The following is a 16689-nucleotide window of genomic DNA, read 5'->3' as shown; positions in this document are numbered from 1 at the left end:
TTATGGCAGAATATCTCCACGGCAACTGTGCACCTTCAGGCCTCATTGTGAACAATGCACCTAGACTTTTTCTTGACGACAAAGAATTTGTGAAAGATTGGTCTATGATCGCCTGGAGGTGTACAAGGGACTGGTTAGTCCTCATTATTAAAACTGCAAAGAGAGTGGCAGATAAGATACTCATTGAAACCCAGATACTCGAGGGCCAGATTAAGACCACACTAAAGAGTACCCTGTTTAAGAAAGGTCAGGACGAAAGTGACAAAAATAATAAGGATTTTAAAGAAACAATCCTATTTGCCAAATTAGAAAAATTTAAAAAAGACTTGGCAAAGTTTTCCACAGAAAGAGTCTACCCATACACGAGCGAATCCTACACTGCACCCACATTTAATCGTGGTGGCAGAAAAGGTGGTTCAACGTATGCTACATCAAGCTCGGATGGAGCTTCTAGCGATTCAGACACATCACAAAGTGGATCCACCAATAACATCCAAAGGGGTCATGGCAATCGAAGAAACTGGAGGGGTGGGTATCACACTCAGAACCAGAACCAATACCAACCCTGGTGGCAAGCGAACCCGTAGATGTATGGACCGTCATATCCCCCACAGATGGGTCCCTTCTGTCCTCCAGATGCAACAAGGCCCAGGAACGTTTCCTTTTTTAGGGTTTGGCCCAAGAAGAGGCAGGGGCAGGAGGAGACCAGGAACAACACAACAGGTCCACTGGGGCACTACACCACAACCCACGATGGACCTTCGCAGTGGGAAGAAAGTCCCGCAAGAAACGGCAGGGACGAGCAATGCGACAGCCTTGTGATGAATTTAAGCTCGCATGTGCTGTCGGAAGATGAACAAAGTCTGTTAAATAAAGGCTTAGGATTTGTAGCAACTCAGAAAGGGGACCCTTTTGTGGCACAGGTGGAACTAGCTAAGTTCTTCAGAAAGATCAGGCTACATTACTTTTTTTCTAAACCATCGAACACTGAAATACGGATTGAGGATAAGAACACCGGATTGAAGAAACCCTCGACATTCAATCCACCATGTATTGGATTACCTGCCAAGGTGTTGACGTTTGAAGAGGCAGTAGAGAATGATATACATCATCTCTATCAAACTGAGAACAAGCCCTTCATTAATCTGTCCAGAAAAGAACAGTCGGCTTTACGCTCATTAACATCAAATGAGAAAATAATAATAAAACCAGCCGATAAAGGTGGGGCAACTGTCATACTCGATACCGACACTTACAGAAATGAATGTTTGAGGCAATTGAGTGATCGAAAATCATATCTCCCACTCACGGAGGATCCTACAGAACGACTCAAGACCAAGATCAGACACATGGTGGAAGAAGCAACTTCTGAAGGGTGGATTACATCACAAGAAGGTCAGTACCTTCTCACCACCCACCCGACCATTCCATATTTTTACTGACTTCAAAAAGTCCACAAACCCCAAAGACCACCACCGGGACGGCCTATTATTTCTGGAATTGGTTCCATTTTGGAAACACTTTCCACCTTCGTGGATCATTTTTTGAACCCGATGGTAAAGGCCATGCCAACGTTCCTTCAAGACACCATGGACGTTTTGAGACTTTTACCGGAAATACAATATGACATCAATACCGACATCCTTGTATCCTTTGATGTGGAGTCATTGTATACCTCGATTCCCCAAACAGAGACTCTTGAAGTTGTGGGCCACCTTTTGGAACAAAGTGACCATCAATCTATCACGCCCATCTCATTCATCATGAGCTTGGCGGAAATAGCGCTGAAGGACAACTACTTTCGCTTCGAAGACACTACCTACCTACAAACATCTGGGACTAGTATGGGTAGTGTCTTCGCTCCGAGTCTCGCTAATTTATATGTTCAGAACTTTGAGCAACAGGAGGGATTAACACCTACTAATCCATATCTATTATCGCTTCATATTTGGAAGTGATATATAGATGATATACTGGTCATATGGTGTGGGACTGAAGATGATCTCTTGTTATTCCACCAATGGTTGAACACTCGAAATGCATATTTGAAATTCACTGTAGAGTACAGTAGAACTGGACTAGCATTCCTGGATTTAAAAATCCTAGCAACTGCGAATGGCCTTGAATCTGAGCTTTATCGAAAGCCAATGGCTAAGAATGCCTTACTCAGCTATGAAAGCTGTCATCCGCGGGCCCTGAGAAATAATTTGCTTTTTTGGTCAGTTTCTCAGGGTCTAGAGGAACTGTTCCAACAAAGAAGCATTCAAGGCCCACTCAAAAAATCTGGAGAAACAACTCTGTGAGAAGAAGTATCCGAAGAAGATAATTCGACAATCTAAGAAGAGGGCATCAAATAATAACAGAGAGTCCCTTCTGGAATTACATCCACCAAAGGAAAAGACCAACCGTATCACTTTTGTGAATACCTTCAACACTAGATCCAACAAAGTCCAAAAGATCATCAAAAGACACTGGTCTATACTGAATACAGGGGGTGATGAGATTCCCTTACCCCTATTTGCGTTTAAAAGAGGACAGAGTTTAAAGGACCAATTGGTCCACACACGCCCAAAGAATAAAGAACCCAGACAAGTTGGCACCCTGTGGGATTTACCACCAGTACAAGGCCATCACCCGTGCGGGGCGTGCTCTGTGTGTCCTCAAACATGCAAATCCACAACCGTGGACATAGGTACAAATAGACCTTGGATACAACGTAGGTTTACAAACTGCAATAGCGGAAACCTCATATATTTGATCATTTGTCCATGCCAGAAACAATATGTGGGCATGATGACGAGGAAAATAAGGACAAGAATACAAGAACACAAGAGCACGGTACGTTGTCGCAAACAGGCCACCCGTCTAACTGCTCACTTCTTGGAGGTTGGACATGGTCCAAATGACTTTTATTGGACTGTGCTTGAACAGCCTCTGATACCCGATTCATGTACAGATGTGGCCCGCTTCTTATTCAAAACTGAGCAAAAATGGGTCTACAAGCTCAATAGCGATAAAGATGGGTTAAATGAGCCGATACCGTGGATGTCTCTCTGACAAAGGTTCAACCATCATGTGATTTGATCGCCCTTGGATGATAATACTATACGATTATCCACTCTGAATGCACAACTTTAGGATAATCCTATATTTAATACACATACATTAATATCATCTGAATGAGGTAAAAATCATACTAAGGTTCACTCTCAGTCCATCGGTCCTGTTCTGCTAAGTTAGTGAAACAATAGACACACTATGAGTTGGAATACTGAAACTAATTATATAGAAAAATATACATCCATATGCTGTGTTGCAACACTACTAACTACATATCCACGTCTCAAATATCAAAATATTATTACATGAGGTGTTAATTTAGGCTATTGATATTTCCTGTGTTTGCAGAGAATTACTATTTTAAAGAACTACAAATATGGCGCCTGTAAATCAGGATTGTTCGGAATACATAGGAATGAAGTAAGTGGAGTGACATATAAACAAAGGTTGATGAATATGGTGATAACACCTGTCGCTGATTACATCTGCCGTTGTCGATATAATTTATGTGCACCCTCAATAATTGAACGAATCCCCGGTTTTTGTATTCAACAAACTACGAAAACGGGATAATAAAAACTACAAATCCCGTCATGCACGTAAACCACGTGACTGACGTCACGAGAATGGGACACGTTAGGTTTAAATATGGCGCGCCCTCGCCGCTCGGCGCCCCCCCCCAGACAGTTTGGATGACTGCCGGGAGACACCGACGGAGAGGTGAGTGACACCGTACAAGAGAGTCTGGCCAATTCTACTGGAAACTAACACGCCGATGTAAGCACGTCGTATACGGGTGCTTACATGAACTTTTGGCGAATAATTGCAAACTCGGAGATGCTTGTAAGCATGCGTTAATATCTCAGCACGTATATCATCACAATGAAGTGGTAAATTAGAAATTAGAACTGTAAGTGCGTGATTCGGTGCTATTTGGGGATCTACAACTCACGCTGCTACATGCATGTATAACCATGCTCGATCTCATTAATATATGGTTTCAAATGCACTGCATTCTTTATGCATTTTTTATGGGTTGACCAATTATCAGGCTGCCACGAGCACGTATATCATCAGAAATAAGTGGTAAATTAGGGATTAGAACTGTAAGAGCGTGATTCGGCGCCACTTGGGGATCTACAACCCACGCTGCTATATGAATGTATAACCAAGTTCGATCTCATTATTATATGGTTTCAAATGTACTGCATTCTTTATGCAATTTTTATGGGTTGACCGATTATCAGGCTGCTATGGTTCCCATTCAATGCTGGACAGTAGTATTTATGACCAACTTCTTTAAAACACTGTCCTCAGAGAACACAAATACAAAAGCGTGATAATTATTAACCTTATTTTTAAGAACACTGATTCGGTTTATAAAGGTGCGCATGGAAACTGTATACAACAACAAAAATTCCCGGCGTAAAACTATTGATAAAAACAGGAAGCCATGATTGTCATCTTTATATTTTAACTCTTTGATTTAGAGCGGTGCTCCTCTAAACCTGAGCTGCAGCCAGGTGGGGTGAAGCGCAACAACCACAACTAATGGGTGAGTTGTTTTATATGAATATAAACCCAAGATCATGTGATTTGGACACATTGTGAAAAGTAAGGATGTACTACATTAATATGGAACACCCTTTTGAATGTGACATAATGTTGTCTTTTGTTGTTTGTTCTACATGTCGTTCCTGTGGATGTCGCGTCTCCAATATGGTGCGGTAACAGTATGTGGTTGAATATACAACCTGGACATTGCAGGTGATATCTTTTATTTCTCACAAAAAGCAGTAGTTATTTAACAACGGGTCCTGATGAAGGCATGAAACTATTCCATAGATATGCTGAAACATGTTGACCACTACTGATCACGGATATTATGTTAAATCTGTGTTTGCACTTGTTTTTTAGATTTGGAAGACCGGGAGATAAAAATAATTCACTAACATCTACCCAGCCTATCCAATTTTAAGTCTTTCACTTCTCACTTTTCATTCACTTTACACTGCTTTTTCAGTAGCCACATCAACATTGACAATTTCCACATAAACCTCCCTCCACTGACACATTTCTTTTACATTCACAAACGGTCATGGTAACATCTGACCGGCCGGTTTGTTTTTGTTATGCCTCCTGGGCAAGGAGTACCCAAAAGATGTGAAAGAGGGCGGTACAGTGTGGCTTCTGATGGGAATTTTTCCCTATGCCGTTGAGTCTTAACTCAATCACTATCACACCTAGTCCGCACTGTCTGTTCCCACTGTGTTATCTGTATGGTGTTGGGGTTGTTATCCACAGTTGAATGACAGATTTGCTTTGACCTCTAGGTACCCTTTTGCGTGATGAGTTATATGGTTTGGGGCATGTACCTAGTGCGGGTCATTAAACTCGTCCTTGGACCCTCCTATTAAATTGTTTGGTTCTTATCACTGAGAAAATGCCAACAGGACCACAGTTAAATCGCTTATGCAGCCGCAGAGGGTGCTGTCTCGGACTCTGTGTGTTCTCGCAGCCAGTACTCTGGTTCACATGCCTCCATCACATGCGACCTCTATACTGCCAATGCATTTCTCCGGTTGGGAGTCCCCTCTCATGGGAACTCCATTGAGGCCCTTGCCCCTGGATTACCAAGTGATTGCGTGGGCTGTACAGGCCTCTCGTAGGCCACACTGAGGGATTGCTGCAGAACTCCCAACAGAGCCACAGCCAAGCCTCGTGTAACCCCAAGGGTGTATAGTCCAATGGTCAGGTATTGTCTTCTTCGGCCGGCCTCAGGTTTACAGGGCACACAGTAGGTTCCTGGGTGGCTAGCCTCCAACAGTGCCAGGAGTGTCTAGTTGAACTCCAGATGTCTTAAGTGTTTGGATCCACTATGGTGGTGTGATGCTCCTTAGATGTTCTTGGTGGTGATGCACCTGGATAATAAATACAATAATGTTACTACACTTGGAGCGACAGGGTGCGATCTCTTGCTTTAGATGACATTGTGGAGGGAGGAGGACTGGAAGGACTTTGTGGCTACTTACGATTATATTCTGGCAGGTGCACTTGCTAGACGTGATGCTATTGATGCCAAGCAGCCGGTGACAGGTGAGTGAACACTGTGAAGCGTGGGGCCTGGATGCAGATCACGCTTGCTAGCAGCTTACGTTTGCTCCTCCTGTGGAGCTGTTTCCACTGACGTCTCTGCACCCCGGTGGCTGGCTTGTGTTGATGAACACCTTCTCCAGTGCTGGTATGAGTCCTATCTTATCGCTTGTCTCCTTTTTCCCTTGCACACCTGTGGTGGTTGTTCGCTCTGTGGCATCCTGCCAATCTCCTTCTCCACCAAAGTATTGTGGCATCCTGCCACGCTCTTCTCCTCCTTCCGACCTGGTTCCTCACTCTGATGAGGCATCCTGCCACCTGTCCCTTGTTTGCGCCACATTGACATCTTGCTGGTCGTGTCCTGTGTGAGAAGTTGGCCTGGTATATAATGCTCACTAATTCTTAGTGATCACTTTGTACCATGCCAAGCAACCCTTATGATGATGGTTGTAATTCAACCTTGTAGACCAGTTATCCTAGTGGTAACGTGGACAAAGCAGTCTTAGGCTAAACTCTGAAAGGCATGTGAAGCCAGCTGTTACACCATACACAACCCCCTTGAATACCAAATGAAAGGGACACCACACAGATATATATTGAAAATATATATTGATTTATTAACTATAAAATCCCCTGGACTCTTTATGAGCACAGAAGCACAAGCGTTAAATCACAAGACAGTTTAAAATACACAAAAGTTGCACAATATGGATGAGCCCTAGGGGCCACCTAAACCATATACTAAGAAAGTGGTATAAGAGATACCAATCGGAAAGGGAACAGGCCTAGGGCCTTGGGAATCGCTGGAGCTATTCGAGACTAGCAATGATTAAGTCGGGAAAGGCCCACGGGACTCGGGTGCAGTGTTCAAAGTGCACGCACTTTCCAATGTAAAGTCTATGGTGCGTAAAAAGTACAAAGTTAGAAAGTTAGGAACCTTCCGAGTGACCTACGGAGCTGAAACTTAAGACACAGGCCCTTGAGATGTGTACCAGTGCAGGAGCACCGGCGGAGCTGAGTTACCTCACCCACAGGAAGCGGGTGCACAGGGTCGAAGTAGTGTCGGGTTTCGTCACGCTGGTCGATGGTGCTTGGAGCTGAAGATGCTGCAGGCGGCTCGATGTGAAGAGTTCCGGTGGATCCAAGGGTGGATCTGAAGATGTGAAGACCTGAAAGCAGAGGGGACAGTGTTCAAAGTCACTAGCCAGTGACTACCGTGGAACCAGATTGGAACCAGGCGATGTCGGGTGCAAACAGGCGTTGTTGGGTAGCTTCTTTCTGCAGTCACGTGGATACCCGGGGTCGAGGACGTCCAGGAGTCGGTCACGAGCTGTCCCACGCAGGCTTCTCGCTGTTGGCGGTGTCGGCAACTTGATCGGAGCAAACAGGCCTTGGCAAAGGCAAGCCAGGCAGAAGTTGAAAGATGCTTAACACTCGGGCCAGCAAGGTCAGAGCGGGTGCTCCTTTTTACAGGAGCTTGGGTAGGTCTGGAGCAACCAGACCTGCTGTGTAAATCGTCGGTTTCGTTGCCAAGATGGCCGCTGACCACGTGGCTAGTGGCCGGGATGGCGCGTCGAGTAGCACAATGCAAAAGGGCCCCACGCAGATCGTGGAGATGCTGGAGGGTTGATCTTCGGTGCAAGGGTTGCTCGGTGGTGGGGGTTCTCAGTCCCCAAAGCACAACGTCGAGGATGCCTCAGAAGCTGCGCAGTCAGCTTTTCGAGTGTCTTCCAAGAGGTCCAGTCCCACGTCACTCGGTGCCTCCACGGGTCCCTTCTTTGCAGGGACTGTGGATCGGGCTCTGAGAGGTCTGGGAGTCTGGTTCTTGTTGGGCTCTGGGCTCCGGCGGGAGGCGGGAGGCAGCGGCAAAGCAGACGTCGAGTTGCTGGTTGGTGCCTGTGTTCACAGGGTGGCCACTCCTAGGCCACAAGGGAGATTCTTCTTCAGTCTTCTGTGCAGCAGAATGTCGAAGTCCAGTCGTCTTCTTAGTTTTAAGTTGATTCAGGATGATCTGCTGTGCAATGGCACTGCTCCCACTCTTATTCCCAATCTGAGGGGTGGATCACCTACTAGGTCCCTCCTCTGGGAGGAACCAGGAAGGGGGGCGGTTACACCCCCTTTCCTTTGTCCAGTTCCGCGCCAAGCCTGGGTCTGGAAAGTCCCAGGACCGGTTTGGACTGGCCTATGCACGGGGACACCTTGTGTGCCCCGGGCATGTCTGATTCTATTCAGCCCTGTCCTACCCAATACACAAAACCCTGTCTGGGGTGGTGCTCGCACCTCCCAAGGCAGGAAACCCTTTGTCCAGGCCACCATCTGCCGAGTTTCGGTCAGCAGCAGGAGGCCAGACTCGTGTCTGTGGTGGCAGCATCCATTTTGTGATGCTGAGGCTCTGTTTAACTTTAACCGGGGTTAAGGCTACACACATGTCGTGTCCCTCTAGAAGGGTGGAATGCTATCCCCGTCGCCAGAATTGGCGAGGGGATAGTATTCCAATTCGTATGACACCTTACTCGACATGTTTTGATAAAGCCAAACCAAAGATAGCAAATAACCGTGAGGATTATAATGCACTTAAGAGTATATGGTATGGCAATATCCCGGAACAGCTTAGGGAGTGGTTCCCGACAGCTGCAGACAGGCTCCGCTCATGCTAGAGCACCATCTCACATATTTCCAAGCACTCTGCCTCCAGGATTGATGAGGCCTTCCATAGGAGTGGCTGATAGGAACATATGTGTCCAGTTTAGGGTTAGGCACAGGCATACTGTACCTAAGTAAGAGGTGATTACACCAACTTACCCCAGCTGAGTGATCAGCCAGTTATGTCAAATATGGAGGCCAGGCCAGGGGTGGCACAATACATGCTGCAGCCCCTGGTAGGCCTTGGATACACCTATGCCCTGGGTACCTAGGGTACACTACTACAGGGGCTCATAAGGTGAACCAGTTCCAATTCGTAATGCACCTAAAGTGCATTGGCAGTAATTTAGAGAGAGAACAGCAGGCTGTGGGTCTGATTAGCAGGCCCACAGCCACATTAAGTCAGAAACCAGTGAAGCAAAAAGCAAAAATTTGGGGTGACCATAGGATAGCAGACCCTACTCTCCTACATAACCCCCCCCCCCAAACGCAGGGACATTAGACTAACCTTGACCAGTTGTGTCTTCATGTTCTAAGTGGAAGTACCTGGAGAGACCATCTGCGTTGCCATGGTCAGTCCCTGGGCGGTGCTCCAATATAAAGTCCATCCCCTGTAGGGAAATGGACCACCTGAGTAGTTTGGGCTTTTCACCCTTCATCTGATTAAGCCGTAGGAGGGGCTTATGGTCGGTCTGAATCTTGAAGTGAGTGCCAAACAAGTATGGTCTCAACTTCTTCAGGGCCCACACCACAGCAAAGGCCTCCCTCTCTATAGCTGACCAACGTTTCTCTCTGGGGGTCAGCCTTCTGCTAATGAAAGCAATGGGCTGGTCCTGGCCATCTACATTAAGCTGTGAAAGCACTGCTCCCACTCCCAACTCAGAAGCATCTGTTTGGACAATGAACTCTCTTGAGTAGTCAGGACTCTTCAGGATAGGTGCAGAGCACATGGCCTTCTTCAGGTCATCAAATGCCTTTTGACAGATTTCTGTCCACTGAACCTTTTTGGGCATCTTCTTGGATGTCAGATCATTAAGGGGAGTCACAATGGACCCATAGTTCTTAACAAACTTCCTGTAGTACCCAGTCAGGCCCAAGAAAGCTCTGACCTGAGTCTGGGTAGTTGGAGGGGACCAGTCCTTGATGGTCTGGATCTTACTCTCCAGTGGTTGAACTTGGCCTCCACCTACAAGGTGGCCCAGGTATATAACCTTACTCTGCCCTATCTGGCACTTTGTTGCCTTGATAGTGAGGCCTGCCTTCTGCAGAGCCTAGAGCACTTCCTTCAGGTGGACCAGGTGATCCTCCCAGGTGGCGCTAAAGACAGCAATATCGTCCAGATAAGCTGCACAAAAGTCATCCAACCCAGTAAGGACTTGATTCACCAACCTTTGGAAGGTGGCAGGTGCATTCTTCAAACCAAAGGGCATCACCACAAACTGATAATGCCCACTAGGGGTAGAGAATGCTGTTTTGGCTTTAGACTCCTCAGCTAACCTGATTTGCCAGTAGCCAGCTGTCAAGTCAAATGTGCTCAAATACTTGGCAGAAGCCAACTTGTCAATGAGCTCATCTGCCCTTGGAATAGGGTGTGCATCTGTCCTGGTGACAGCATTGAGTCCTCTGTAATCCACACAGAACCTCATCTCTCTCTTGCCATCTTTGGTGTGAGGTTTGGGGACCAGAACCACTGGGCTAGCCCAGGGGCTCTCTGAAGGCTCAATAACACCTAATTCCAGCATCTTTTGCACCTCAGTCTTTATACAGTCCCTGACGTGGTCATGTTGCCTGTAAATCTTGCTCTTTACAGGAAGACTGTCACCAGTGTCCACCACATGGGTACACCAGTTAGTCTGACTGGGTGTCAAGGAGAACATATGCCTGTATGCCTGCAGAACTTGTCTGCAGTCATGTTGCTGATGCTCAGTGAGGCTGCCACCTAAGGCCACACCATCAACTGAACCATCCTCAGAGTTCTGAGTGAGCAGGTCTGGGAGAGGGTCACTCTCTTCCTCCTGTCCCTCATCTGTAGCAATGAGCAAGCCCATGTCTGCCCTGCTGACATATGCCTTCAATCTGTTTACATGGAGCACCCTGTGGGGGCTCCTGGGAGTTCCTAGGTCCACCAAGTAGGTAACCTCTCCCTTCTTCTCCAGAATTGTATGGGGTCCAGACCACTTGTCTTGGAGTACTGCTGGGGCCACTGGCTCCAACACCCATACCTTCTGTCCAGGCTGAAATTCAACAAGGACAGCCTTTTGGTCATGCCAAGCTTTCTGTAATTCTTGGCTAGCCTCAAGGTTTTTGGATGCCTTTTCCATGTACTCTGCCATCCTGGAGCGGAGACCAAGTACATAGTCCACTATGTCTTGCTTAGGCTTTTTGAGAGGTAACTCCCATCCTTCCTTCACTAGACACAGGGGTCCTCTTACAGGGTTCCCAAACAACAATTCAAAGGGGCTGAAGCCAACCCCCTTTTGAGGGACCTCTCTGTAAGCAAACAAAAGGCAGGGAAGTAGGATGTCCCATCTTCGCCTGAGCTTTTCAGGTAATCCTTTAATCATGCCCTTTAGGGTCTTGTTAAATCTCTCAACAAGCCCATTGCATTGTGGGTGATAAGGAGTGGTGAACTTGTAGTTAACACCACATTCCTTCCACATAGCTGTCAAATATCCTGACATGAAGTTGGCACCTCTATCAGATATTACCTCCTTAGGAAACCCCACTCTGGAGAAAACTCCAAGTAAGGCCCTGGCCACAACAGGAGCTGTTGTGGTCCTAAGTGGAATTGCCTCTGGGTACCTGGTGGCATGATCCACTACCACCAGTATGAATCTGTGCCCAGATGCTGTAGGGGGATCCATTGGACCATCAATATCAATCCCCACTCTTTCAAAGGGAACCCCCACCACAGGTAGTGGTATCAGGGGGGCCTTTGTTGTTCCACCTGCTTTACCACTGGCTTGGCAGGTTTCACAGGAGCGACAAAACTCCTTGGTGTCTTCAGACATGTGAGGCCAGTGAAAGTGAGGGGCAAGCCTGTCCCAGGTCTTGTTCTGGCCTAAGTGTCCTGCTAGAGGAATATCATGGGCTAAGGTGAGAAGGAAACCCCTAAATTGCAGAGGTATAACCAACCTCCTGGTTGCACCAGGCTTGGGGTCTCTACCCTCTGTGTAAAGGAGTCCTTCATCCCAATAAACTTTATGGGCACCTTCAGCATTCCCAGCAGCCTCAGCAGCAGCCTGCTGTCTGAGGGGTTCAAGAGAAGGACAGGTTAACTGAGCCTGCCCCAAGTCTGCCCTAGAAGGCCCCCCTGTCCCCAGAAACTCAACCTGATCAGGTTCAAGTTCTTCAGAGACAGTTCCTTCAGGGGTCTCAAGATCAGTTTCCTGTGAAGCCTGATCCTCACTTGTAGGCAGTTGGGAAGGCGCAGCCTTAACCCTCCTGTTCTTCTTCTTGGAAGGTGCTTGGTCCATTGTTCCAGGATCCAAGACCTGAGGTTCAGAGAGGCACTTTTTGGCCTGTGACCTGGTCACAGCAAGGACATGTGATGATATCCCTAACATCTCTGCATGAGTCCTGTACTCAACTTCTGACCATAGAGAGTTCTCCAGGTCATTGCCCAACAAACATTCTACTGGGAGATCAGCACTAACCACAACTTTCTTTAGGCCAGTTACCCCTCCCCAGGAAAAGTTAACAAGTGCCACACTATGTGTAGTAGTGACATTGCTGGCATTGGTCACCAGGTAATCATCGCCTGGCATGTATTGTCCAGGGTCCACAAAGTTAGGTGTCACCATAGTGACACTGGCACATGTGTCCCTGTAAGCTTGAGCCACTTTATTGTTGATCAAAGGTGTCTGTCTGTATTTGCCCAGATTACTGGGACTTATGTCAGGGGTCAAATCTATGTCCCCTTCACAAATCAGAACAGCCTGTGTAAGGGTTCTGACTAGGTCAGAATCTCCTTCAGTTCCCAAAGTGATACCCACTAATCCCTTGGTTTGAGGACCAGCACTGCTAACTGTACTAGTGGGTGCAGGTGCCTTAGGGGCTGCAGTGCTGGGGGCTCCACCCTTTTTACACTCACTTGTCCAGTGAGAGGTGTTCTTACAAGTTTTACACCAGGGTTTCTTCTGACCTTCTTTCTTCTTCTTCTTGGAAGTTTGGGACCCACCCTCTGTCTCAGTTTGGGGCCCTGTTGAAGACTTCTGGTCTTTAGCTTTCTGCTCCCCACCCTTCTGGTCTGTTTTCTTCTGGTCACCACCCTGGTTCTGGTTCTGGTTCTTTTGCTTAACTCTGGTTCTTACCCATTTATCTGCCCTCTTTCCCAATTCTTGGGGAGAGGTCAAATCTGAGTCAACCAAATGTTGATGCAACTGCTGGTTCTGACAATTATTTAAAATGTGTTCTCTTATCAGCAAATTATACAATCCTTCATAGTCTGTAACCTTGCTTCCCAGCAACCATCCCTCCAGAGCCTTAGTGGCACACTCAACAAATTCAGACCAGTCCTGAGTCTGTGTCTTCTGGGTATCTCTGAACATTAACCTGTACTGTTCAGTGGTTAAGCCTAACCCATCAATCAGAGCACTCTTCAGGACCAGGTAGTTTCTAGAATCCCCATCACTAACTGTGAGGAGTCTGTCTCGGCCTCTACCTTCAAAGGAGAGCCACAAGATTGCTGCCCACTGCTCCTGAGGGATCTGCTGTACTCTGCAGGCTCTCTCCATTGCAGTAATCCATTTATGGATGTCATCCCCAGCTTTGTAGGGGGGCACAATCTTACTCAGGTTTCTGTTATCAAAAGACCTGTCTTTATCCTTGTGGATATTGCTGCCACCAGTGGGTTCTATTACCCCACTCTCTCTAGGCTGTCTTGCTCTAGCAAGTTTCTCTTGGGCCAGGGCAATTTCTAACTCTTGTCTCTGGACTCTCAATTCAGCCTCTCTAATTTGAGATTCTCTCAATTTGGCCTCATGTTCCCTTCTCTGAGGGCTAGTCATCCTCTTTCTGGAGTGACCATGAGAACCTCTAGAAGCATGGGAGTTGTCAGAGTCACCTGAGTGAGTCCTTCTCCTCCTAGGCTTCTGGTTAAGTCCACCTGGGGGTCTGAATGGGTTGTTACCTGATTCATTCCCAAGTAAGCTTAAGTTAGCCTGGTTCAGTCTACTGACCAGCACCTGACTATTTCTGTCATCATCTGACTCACTGCTTTCCACCTCCTCCTCTTCCTCTTCCTCTTCCTCTTCATCTACCTGAGGAGCTCCAATGGTGGAGGCTTCCTCATCTACCAGGATGATAGGGGCTGGGGTGTCTACAGTGTCATCCTCTGAAGGATGGCCTCCTTCAGCATTCCCTGTGGGGTTTGCTTTAGAGGGCTTTAGAGTCTCAGACTGGTCTAAGAGCTCTCTTAGGTGGTCTGTAGTAGGGGAAGGCCCTGTCTTCAGACCCCTTAAGACACAAAGCTGTCTTAATTCCTTAAAGGAAAAAATAGCAAATTCGGATGGTGCCCTTGGAGGGTCACTCTCAACAGGAGTAAGTCCACTGGACCCCTCTGCTCCAGACATTGCTCTAGTGTGGGTGGATGTGTTGCAATCTACCTACACTGGTGTTTACCTACTAAACCTATCTAGTAGTTGTAGCTAGGGTGTGCTACTCCCTTTGCTCTACAACAACTAAGTTCAGTAGAACTTAAGTATACTAGTCTTGTTTTATATGTACCTAGCAGGTACCTGTATGATCTTTCAAATGATAATCTCAAAGATTGTAATGGTAAAACAACAGCAAGCTCAGATCCCAATCCGCTGCTCACCAATGTGAGAAGTTGGCCTGGTATATAATGCTCACTAATTCTTAGTGATCACTTTGTACCATGCCAAGCAACCCTTATGATGATGGTTGTAATTCAACCTTGTAGACCAGTTATCCTAGTGGTAACGTGGACAAAGCAGTCTTAGGCTAAACTCTGAAAGGCATGTGAAGCCAGCTGTTACACCATACACAACCCCCTTGAATACCAAATGAAAGGGACACCACACAGATATATATTGAAAATATATATTGATTTATTAACTATAAAATCCCATGGACTCTTTATGAGCACAGAAGCACAAGCGTTAAATCACAAGACAGTTTAAAATACACAAAAGTTGCACAATATGGATTAGCCCTAGGGGCCACCTAAACCATATACTAAGAAAGTGGTATAAGAGATACCAATCGGAAAGGGAACAGGCCTAGGGCCTTGGGAATCGCTGGAGCTATTCGAGACTAGCAATTATTAAGTCGGGAAAGGCCCACGGGACTCGGGTGCAGTGTTCAAAGTGCACGCACTTTCCAATGTAAAGTCTATGGTGCGTAAAAAGTACAAAGTTAGAAAGTTAGGAACCTTCCGAGTGCCCTACGGAGCTGAAACTTAAGACACAGGCCCTTGAGATGTGTACCAGTGCAGGAGCACCGGCGGAGCTGAGTTACCTCACCCACAGGAAGCGGGTGCACAGGGTCGAAGTAGTGTCGGGTTTCGTCACGCTGGTCGATGGTGCTTGGAGCTGAAGATGCTGCAGGCGGCTCGATGTGAAGAGTTCCGGTGGATCCAAGGGTGGATCTGAAGATGTGAAGACCTGAAAGCAGAGGGGACAGTGTTCAAAGTCACTAGCCAGTGACTACCGTGGAACCAGATTGGAACCAGGCGATGTCGGGTGCAAATAGGCGTTGTTGGGTAGCTTCTTTCTGCAGTCACGTGGATACCCGGGGTCGAGGACGTCCAGGAGTCGGTCACGAGCTGTCCCACGCAGGCTTCTCGCTGTTGGCGGTGTCGGCAACTTGATCGGAGCAAACAGGCCTTGGCAAAGGCAAGCCAGGCAGAAGTTGAAAGATGCTTAACACTCGGACCAGCAAGGTCAGAGGGCGTGCTCCTTTTTACAGGAGCTTGGGTAGGTCTGGAGCAACCAGACTTGCTGTGTAAATTGTCGGTTTCGTCGCCAAGATGGCCGCTGACCACGTGGCTAGTGGCCGGGATGGCGCGTCGAGTGGCACAATGCAAAAGGGCCCCACGCAGATCATGGAGATGCTGGAGGGCTGATCTTCGGTGCAAGGGCTGCTCGGTGGTGGGGGTTCTCAGTCCCCAAAGCACAACGTCGAGGATGCCTCAGAAGCTGCGCAGTCAGCTTTTCAAGTGTCTTCCAAGAGGTCCGGTCGCACGTCACTCGGTGCCTTCACGGGTCCCTTCTTTGCAGGGACTGTGGATCGGGCTCTGAGAGGTCTGGGAGTCTGGTTCTTGTCGGGCTCTGGGCTCGGGCTCCGGCGGGAGGTGGCGGCAAAGCAGACGTCGAGTTGCTGGTTGGTGCCTGTGTTCACAGGGTGGCCACTCCTAGGCCACAAGGGAGATTCTTCTTCAGTCTTCTGTGCAGCAGAATGTCGAAGTCCAGTCGTCTTCTTAGTTTTAAGTTGATTCAGGATGATCTGCTGTGCAATGGCACTGCTCCCACTCTTATTCCCAATCTGAGGGGTGGATCACCTACTAGGTCCCTCCTCTGGGAGGAACCAGGAAGGGGGGCGGTTACACCCCCTTTCCTTTGTCCAGTTCCGCGCCAAGCCTGGGTCTGGAAAGTCCCAGGACCGGTTTGGACTGGCCTATGCACGGGGACACCTTGTGTGCCCCGGGCATGTCTGATTCTATTCAGCCCTGTCCTACCCAATACACAAAACCCTGTCTGGGGTGGTGCTCGCACCTCCCAAGGCAGGAAACCCTTTGTCCAGGCCACCATCTGCCGAGTTTCGGTCAGCAGCAGGAGGCCAGACTCGTGTCTGTGGTGGCAGCATCCATTTTGTGATGCTGAGGCTCTGTTTAACTTTAACCGGGGTTAAGGCTACACACATGTCGTGTCC

This window comes from Lissotriton vulgaris, chromosome 3_1 (genome assembly GCF_964263255.1).
Source record: "Lissotriton vulgaris chromosome 3_1, aLisVul1.2, whole genome shotgun sequence".
NCBI lineage: Eukaryota > Metazoa > Chordata > Amphibia > Caudata > Salamandridae > Lissotriton > Lissotriton vulgaris.
Note: the sequence above shows the minus strand (reverse complement) of the source record.